This window comes from Vitis riparia, chromosome 16 (genome assembly GCF_004353265.1).
Source record: "Vitis riparia cultivar Riparia Gloire de Montpellier isolate 1030 chromosome 16, EGFV_Vit.rip_1.0, whole genome shotgun sequence".
NCBI classification, from domain to species: Eukaryota; Viridiplantae; Streptophyta; class Magnoliopsida; order Vitales; family Vitaceae; genus Vitis; species Vitis riparia.
The window spans coordinates 2,709,941-2,717,183 of record NC_048446.1 but is presented as its reverse complement, the minus strand read 5'-3'; the positions used below and the strand labels follow the sequence as shown (position 1 = coordinate 2,717,183).

Sequence of the window (7,243 nt, the reverse complement as noted above, 5' to 3'; positions counted from 1 at the left end):
CTCGTCCTCTACCTTTGCCCTGAAATTGATCATCATTGGCTTTGAAATGCCTGCTGCCATCTCTATTGCCTTGATCTCCCCTTCCTCTACCTCTACCTCTACCTCTACCCCTTCCTCTAGAGTTTGAGAAATGAGTAAAGGTAGAAGCTTTCAAAGCTTTCTCCTCTATAGTTGTACTTCGGTTCATCTTCTGTTCATGGACCAGCAAGGAGCTCTGCAGTTCATCAAGAGAGAATGCATCTATGTTTTTCAATTCTTCAATTGAACATATGACATAATCAAACTTTGGTGTCAGGGAACGCAATATCTTTTCCACAATGGTGACATCTTCCATCTTCTCACCATGAAATTGCATTTTGTTGCTTATCTCCATAGTCCTGGCATAGTAGTTGGTGACAGACTCCCCATCCTTCATTTGTAGAGTCTCAAAATCACTTTTCAAGGCTTGAAGCTGTGCACGCTTCACTCTAGCAGAGCCTTAATATTTTTTCTTCATGGAATCCCAAATATCCTTGGAAGTTTCTTTGCTAAGAATTGTTTCCAAGATGGGACGATCAATTGCTTGGAAGAGATAGTTCTTTGCCTTGAGATCCTTCAATTTCTGCCCTTCAATCTCTTATTTCTGCTGGTCATTTAGTGTTGTTCCTGCTGCTGGTTTTGCTACTTCCGCTTCCACAATATGCCAATACTCCTTAGACCTCAAGAAGTTCTCCATTAGCATGCTCCAATGGTCATAGTGACCATCGAAATGTGGAATTGAAAGTTGCACAAAAGTTTTAGAGGCCATCGTTCTCTTCTACTGATGCTTCTCTTCTACTACTGCTTCAAAAAACAAGAAACTAGGTGAAATAGAAATCAAGTTGTTGCTGTACGACTCCATCTCACTTTTTTTTTTTGTTTGGCACTCTCAACTTTACTTTTCTCACTCATTGCTAATGAAAATTTTTTTATCCATGTAAAAAAGGTAATAGAATCCTTGTTCCTTTACCTACTGGTAATTATATTTATTATAGGGTCAAGTTTATATTCCACATCAGAAAATTCAGATCATCTTATCCATGGCCTGCTTTTTGCAAATGAAACTGCAATAGTTGGTCCCCACTAAATGAGGGATTGACATGGCATGATTAAAATATTAAGGCTTGGGTTATTGTCATCTTAATCCACTCCCACAGTGGTGTAACTGGTGTTAAATTGCACTTGGTTCTAATTCATAGTCCAAATGTCTGGTACTTTTGCCAGTAATGCAACTTGGGGTCTCTACAGAAAGCTGCTTCGTTGGGCACCAAAAGCTTTAAAAAGGTATATTCTAGCATTGCTATGAATTTAGTCCCCATTTTTTTTTTTTTGGACCTTTTTCCCTCTTTTTTGTCTTTTTTTTTTTTTTTCTCTACCTATTTCCTTTAACCTAGTTTTATTCATGTACAGGTGGGAGAATTGCGGACATGTTAAGGTGGTTTTGAAGCTGAGAGTGAGGAGGATATGCTAGTTTTACAAGTCAGTACTGTTTGGACGTTCTTATGGTGTTGCATAAGCTAATAATAAAAAACAGACTTTTTCTGGGGTTGTTTTATATTCAGTCATGAAACTTGTCATCAAGCCTATAAAACTTCTATCCTGTATGCTCGACAAATTTCTTTAATCTTCTCATCACATTTTACAATATGTGCTAATTGATGCAGGAAGAACACAGATTGCACCAAGTGAGTTGCAAAAACATTTTTCCTTAGTCGTAGGTTAATCACGGGCTCAGTAGATGATCGGCTTTTTTAACATGCATGAAATTAGAAGTTCTAAAGCTGTTTCAGAGTGTAGATATGGCCTTCAACTGTGTAAACTTAGAACTACTCTAGAACAATTCTTGAGAACCATAGTTGGGTGGGAGAAAGCTAGAACCGTATTTCATGGTCAGCATTTGTTGTTTTGGGTCATAGATAGCAGAATAGTGCTGCATCGGATGCAGAAGCCAGAAACAGGATCTCTGGAATTGTTGAAGAAATGAGTAGAATGTATTAGAGACGGATAGTACAAAGCATTTGTAAACAATTTTTGGACACTTGGAAGTTTCTAGAATCAATAATTAGCATGAACAACAAATCACTTGCGTGAGCGATAGTATTAATGGTGAACTTTTGTGGTGCTATGAATTCGTGAATGCTGATTGCTTTTATGGTAATCAAATTGTTTATTTGTCATGAATCTTAGCAAAGCAAATGATATCTTCCTCGAGATAGGAATGAGGAATTTGATTTAGTGATTGTAACTTTGAAAGGACAAGCTTTGAGAATTTGGTTGATTCTTGAGGAATGAGGAAGCTTTGATAATATGGATTTGAAATCTGCTTCCTTGAAAGCTTTGAAGGCATAATGCTTCCCACTTCAGAAAAGCTCACTTCTAGCCCGAATACCCTGTTGTTTCTGAAATTTATGCTTCTTATCCAATTTAAATTCTAATGTATCTCATTATTCAAGGACGGTGATGGCGATTCTTGGTAAGCTTGTTTTCTATGCAATTTAATCAATTTTAATCATATATATATATATATATATATATATATATATATATATATATATATATATATATATTCATATTTTCCATAATGAAACTAAATCTGAGAAAATTATTTTTTTTAACATTTTTTTTCTTTTTTCAATACTTTCCGGGATCAAACATAGTCCTAGGGTCCGTTCCACGGTGTTTTTCAAAATTTGTTTTTAAAAGTTCTTTTCAAAATACAGACCAAATATTTTTTTTTAATAAATAAAATTTTAATTATGAAACTTTTTTTTTTATTGTAGTGAAAAAAAAAATACTATAAGATAAAAATAATTTTAATATTAATTTTTAATAGAAGTAAAATAATTTTTTTTTTTAAATTTCTTGTTTGATCATGATTTCTTTTTTTTTTTTTTTTTTAAGAACTTGTTTTTAAAGAACCAATTTTTTTTTTAATGTTTTGTAAAAATAAGGATATTTGGCAAGTTGCTTTTATAAAAGGCTTTTAAAAATAAGAAACAAAAAGAGTTGTTTGGATAAATTGTTTTTATTTTTTTTTTATTTTGTAAAAACATTTTAAATTCAATTTATATAATATTAATTAATTAAATTGAATTGAAGTCTTATTGAAAATAAAAAATAACTTTTTAATTTCAAATAAATTAAAAAATATATATAGTTTTTAGTAAAACATAAATAATAATATTATAATGAAATCATAAATTATATTTTTAGTAAAAAATATACTATTTTATTATATGTTAAAAACAAATGATATTTTATTATATTTATAAATTTATGGTGTTAAAAAATTTATTATTTTAGTTTTAAATTATTTTTAAAAATTAATAGAATTATTAACAAATCTAGAGCATTAAGTCTTGTTTAATTTGAAATTAATTTGCATAACAAAAAAATTAAAAAATAATAATTCTATATAAAAGAGAAATAATAGAGTGTGTATTTTTCTATTATTTTTAAAAATAAGTAAAAACAACTTTTATTTGATCTTTAAAAGTTGTTCTCTTTTTTACTTTATTTTTAAAAATTAGAAACATAAAACACTAATAAAATGATGTTGTGAATTTTTAAAAATTGTTTTCTATTTTTAAAAACAGAAAACCGTTTTTAAAAACTTTCCCAAACAAGCTTTTAGTGACAAAAATTTGGTGAAATTTATATTATGTTGAAATGTTATAATATATTGTTAAAAAGAAAATAAATTTAATATTATAACGAATCAATTTAATTTATATTATATGGAAATGTTATAATTAATGGTTGTAAGTTGAAGAATTAAATAATAGAGGTGGTAATTCATGGAGTAAAATATTGATATTTGAAAAATAAAGTATTAAATTGTAATTCTGATGGGAGATATATTTTTAGTGTAATATGAAATCTAATTAGGTTTTAAATTATAGGTTTATATTATTATATTATTTTGTTTTTTGGATACTTAAATTTGATTTGTGAATACCATTGTTTTAAAAATCGGACCGGACCGGTCAATCCGATTAGCTAAATCGTCAACCGATAAACTTTTCGGTTTGGTTCATCTTAATGAACCGTTTCATGGTCAAACCGGCATTGAACCGTTCAAACCAACGGTTGAACCGTCGAATTGGAAAAATTGTCCGGTTTTTTAAAAACGAACCCAACCTTAATTGCTACAAATGTTTGTTTATTAAGAGACCCATTATCTATCAAGCCCATTCCACGTCCAATACTTTTAAAACCGAAACTGATTATAAGCCTATATTTGGTCCAAGTCACTAGGCCCAATCCAATGACAAGAAAACCGGCATTGAACCGTTCAAACCAATGGTTGAACCGTCGAATTGGAAAAATCGTCTGGTTTTTTAAAAACCAACCAAACCTTAATTGCTACAAATGTTTGTTTATTAAGAGGCCCATTATCTATCAAGCCCATTCCACGTCCAATACTTTTAAAACCGAAACTGATTATAAGCCTATATTTGGTCCAAGTCACTAGGCCCAATCCAATGACAAGAAAAACTTATTAAACTTATATTTGGATCATGCCTCCAAACCCAATTCACTGACATGTTTGACTTACAAGGGATGTTGAAGGTATTTACGGAGCACATAGAATTCATGTGCTTCCAATGTGGGATTGGGACTCAGACTAATTAGAGGTAAAACATTTCTTCTTGGAGGGCTGGACAAATCTCTTAAAAATTAAAGTTTGAAGTCTTTGAACCATTGAACATTGCACCATATTTATTAAATGACGTTGTTAAAATATATATATATATATATATATATATTATATATATATATATATATATCATAAGAATTTAAAATTAATGTTTTTATTTCAAATTTTTATCATATAAAATCTTTAAAAAAATGTAAATATTTAAATTCATGTTTATTTTTATAATAATAATTATAAATAAAATATAAATTAATTAAAAGAATAATTTTAAATAATAAAATACAAGACAAAAAATAAAATTAAATATTATAAATTTTTTCATCTTAAATATATCTTCATTCTAAATATTACATATTTCTATTTAATAAAATTTAAAATATTAAACTCTATCATTTAAATTTAATATACCAAATACAAAAATCAAACATTATTAAAATTTTAATTTATATATTTTTAACTTTTATAATTATTTTTAATTTTATATAATATATAAATTATATATTTATTACATCACCGATTCAACCGCGGTTTGATTGTCGGTTTCGACCAATGAATCGTGAATTAGTAATTTTTTTTTGTTCGATTCAATTCTAAAAACATTGATGAATACTAAAATTAAAAATAAAAATAAAATAAGAAAAATAAAATAAAATTAAGGGTAAGGACATGTGTTTTAGTTAAAAGGATACCTATATATATATATATAGATATATATGGGGGAGTGGGCACAAAAGTGGCGTGGAAGCTACTGCCAGGAAGAGAGAGGAAATGGAGATTATCTGGGGGAGTGGGCACCACAGTGGCGTGGAAGCCACTGCCAGGAAGAGAGAGCAAGAGAAATGGAGATGCAGTGGGGGGTCGTGGGTTCCCGTTCTCCATGACGGAAAGCCCGCACTTTGAGCCTCCAAACCTGCTCCGATCTGTATCAAATTTTGAGAGGGAGTTCAATTCGTCGAGATGAGCATCACTGCGGAGTCGGATTCCGAATCCAATGGCTGGATTTTCGGATTTTGGTAGGTTGATTTATTCCCAATTTTTTTCGGATTTTGGTAGGTTGATTTATTCCCAAAAAATTTTCGGAGAAAAATTTGTGGATGTTGTTAAACACTGGATCTAGTTATCATTGTGATGGTTGGTTGAGGTTTTATATGGACGATTATTCTTTTAATTTGTGGGTGAATATATGAATATTTGGATTGATTTTAGTGGGAATAATGTTAAGAGTAAAATTTAGAAATTAGTTGTTGATGACATAATTTACATGAATTAAAGAGGGATATTTGTATGAAATATTGGAATCATTTGGATTGTTTTTGGAAGATGAAATGAAAATTTTGTTGCGGATTGGGAATCCAACAATCATGAATAAATAATGAGAATCATCCTCATATTTTTCCATTATGATGTGATATGATAGTGTGGTGATCAATTTGAGTTTTGAGGTAGGAGTTCTTGTGTTGTGTTGTGTTGCAGGTGAGCATTTATTGCAAAAAATCATCTTCCAAGGCTAAACACTAATGCTATCAAGAACGCTGGACCAACCATTTGAAGAATAGGCTTGCGATTACAAGGTACTTTTGAGCAACACCTTCTCTACCATGAGCGGGACCTTCCCACGGATGATGAGATTGGTGATCACTCTCACTATCCTTAGGACTTCGTAAGGCATGTACTTGGGATTCTCATTATCGCTAATTTCAAATATATGTACTTAGGACTCTCATTTATCCTCAATTTGGCGATTTCTTTAGCTGATCATGCGTTCAGGAATTGAACTAATTGCATCTGGATCAACGTAGGGGATCAAAGAAGCAAACTTGGCCATCAAAGCCTCAAGGTGTCTCTCAAGGTAGAGAAGGTGTCACTTAAAGGTCACTTGTAGTCGCAGACCTCTTCTTCAAGTGGTTGTTCCAGCGTTCTTGATAACATTAGCAGATCGGTCAGGAATATGATATTTTGCCACACAGGAAGTCTTACCACAGACTCATGGTGTGTTTTGTATTATGCTGAGGGTTTGTAGGTTGATTTATGAGTATTGTTTAGTCATATATCTAAATATTTAACTCTTTTGAAATGACCTTTAATCACATAATTCAACCTTGGAGTATATATATGTTCCAAATCTTTTTAATTAGGTTTTATTTTTCTTGTCTGAAAATTAAAAGAACTAATATAGCATAACTAATTAAGATAAAGTCAACTAGTTTTATTTTAATCATAACTAATGTAGCATAATTCAACCTTTGAGGGCATTTTTTTTTAATTATTTTCAATTACTTTAAAAGATAATTATATAAATATGATGAATGATTAAAAAATACAATATTACAAATAAAGCTTATATTTAAAAAATATTTAAAAATATAGAAAAGAGGTTTCAAATATTTGAGTCTCATTGGGTCATAATTTTTTAACTTGTTTTTAAAAATTATTTGTAAGTTAATGAACAAAAAATAATTTTATGGTGTTTTATAAAAATAACAGTGTTTGACAAAGTTGTTTATAAAAATAATATTTAAAAATAAAAACAAAAAACTTATCTGGATAAATTGTTTTTAAAAATAA

The 7,243-nt window shown here is 29.8% G+C and overlaps 1 long non-coding RNA gene across 2 annotated transcripts; it reads left to right on the top strand.

The window, feature by feature from the left end:
- The first annotated feature begins 5,419 nt into the window (after window positions 1-5,419).
- On the top strand, window positions 5,420-6,652 carry LOC117933628. Of its 2 annotated transcripts, XR_004654335.1 has the most exons (3): window positions 5,420-5,691; window positions 6,152-6,338; window positions 6,478-6,652. It is a non-coding gene; the product is annotated as an uncharacterized LOC117933628 (long non-coding RNA). The 2 variants fall into 2 exon arrangements; XR_004654334.1 differs by lacking the exon at window positions 6,478-6,652 and having other exon boundaries at window positions 5,422-5,691; window positions 6,152-6,453.
- Window positions 6,653-7,243: the final 591 nt, after the last annotated feature.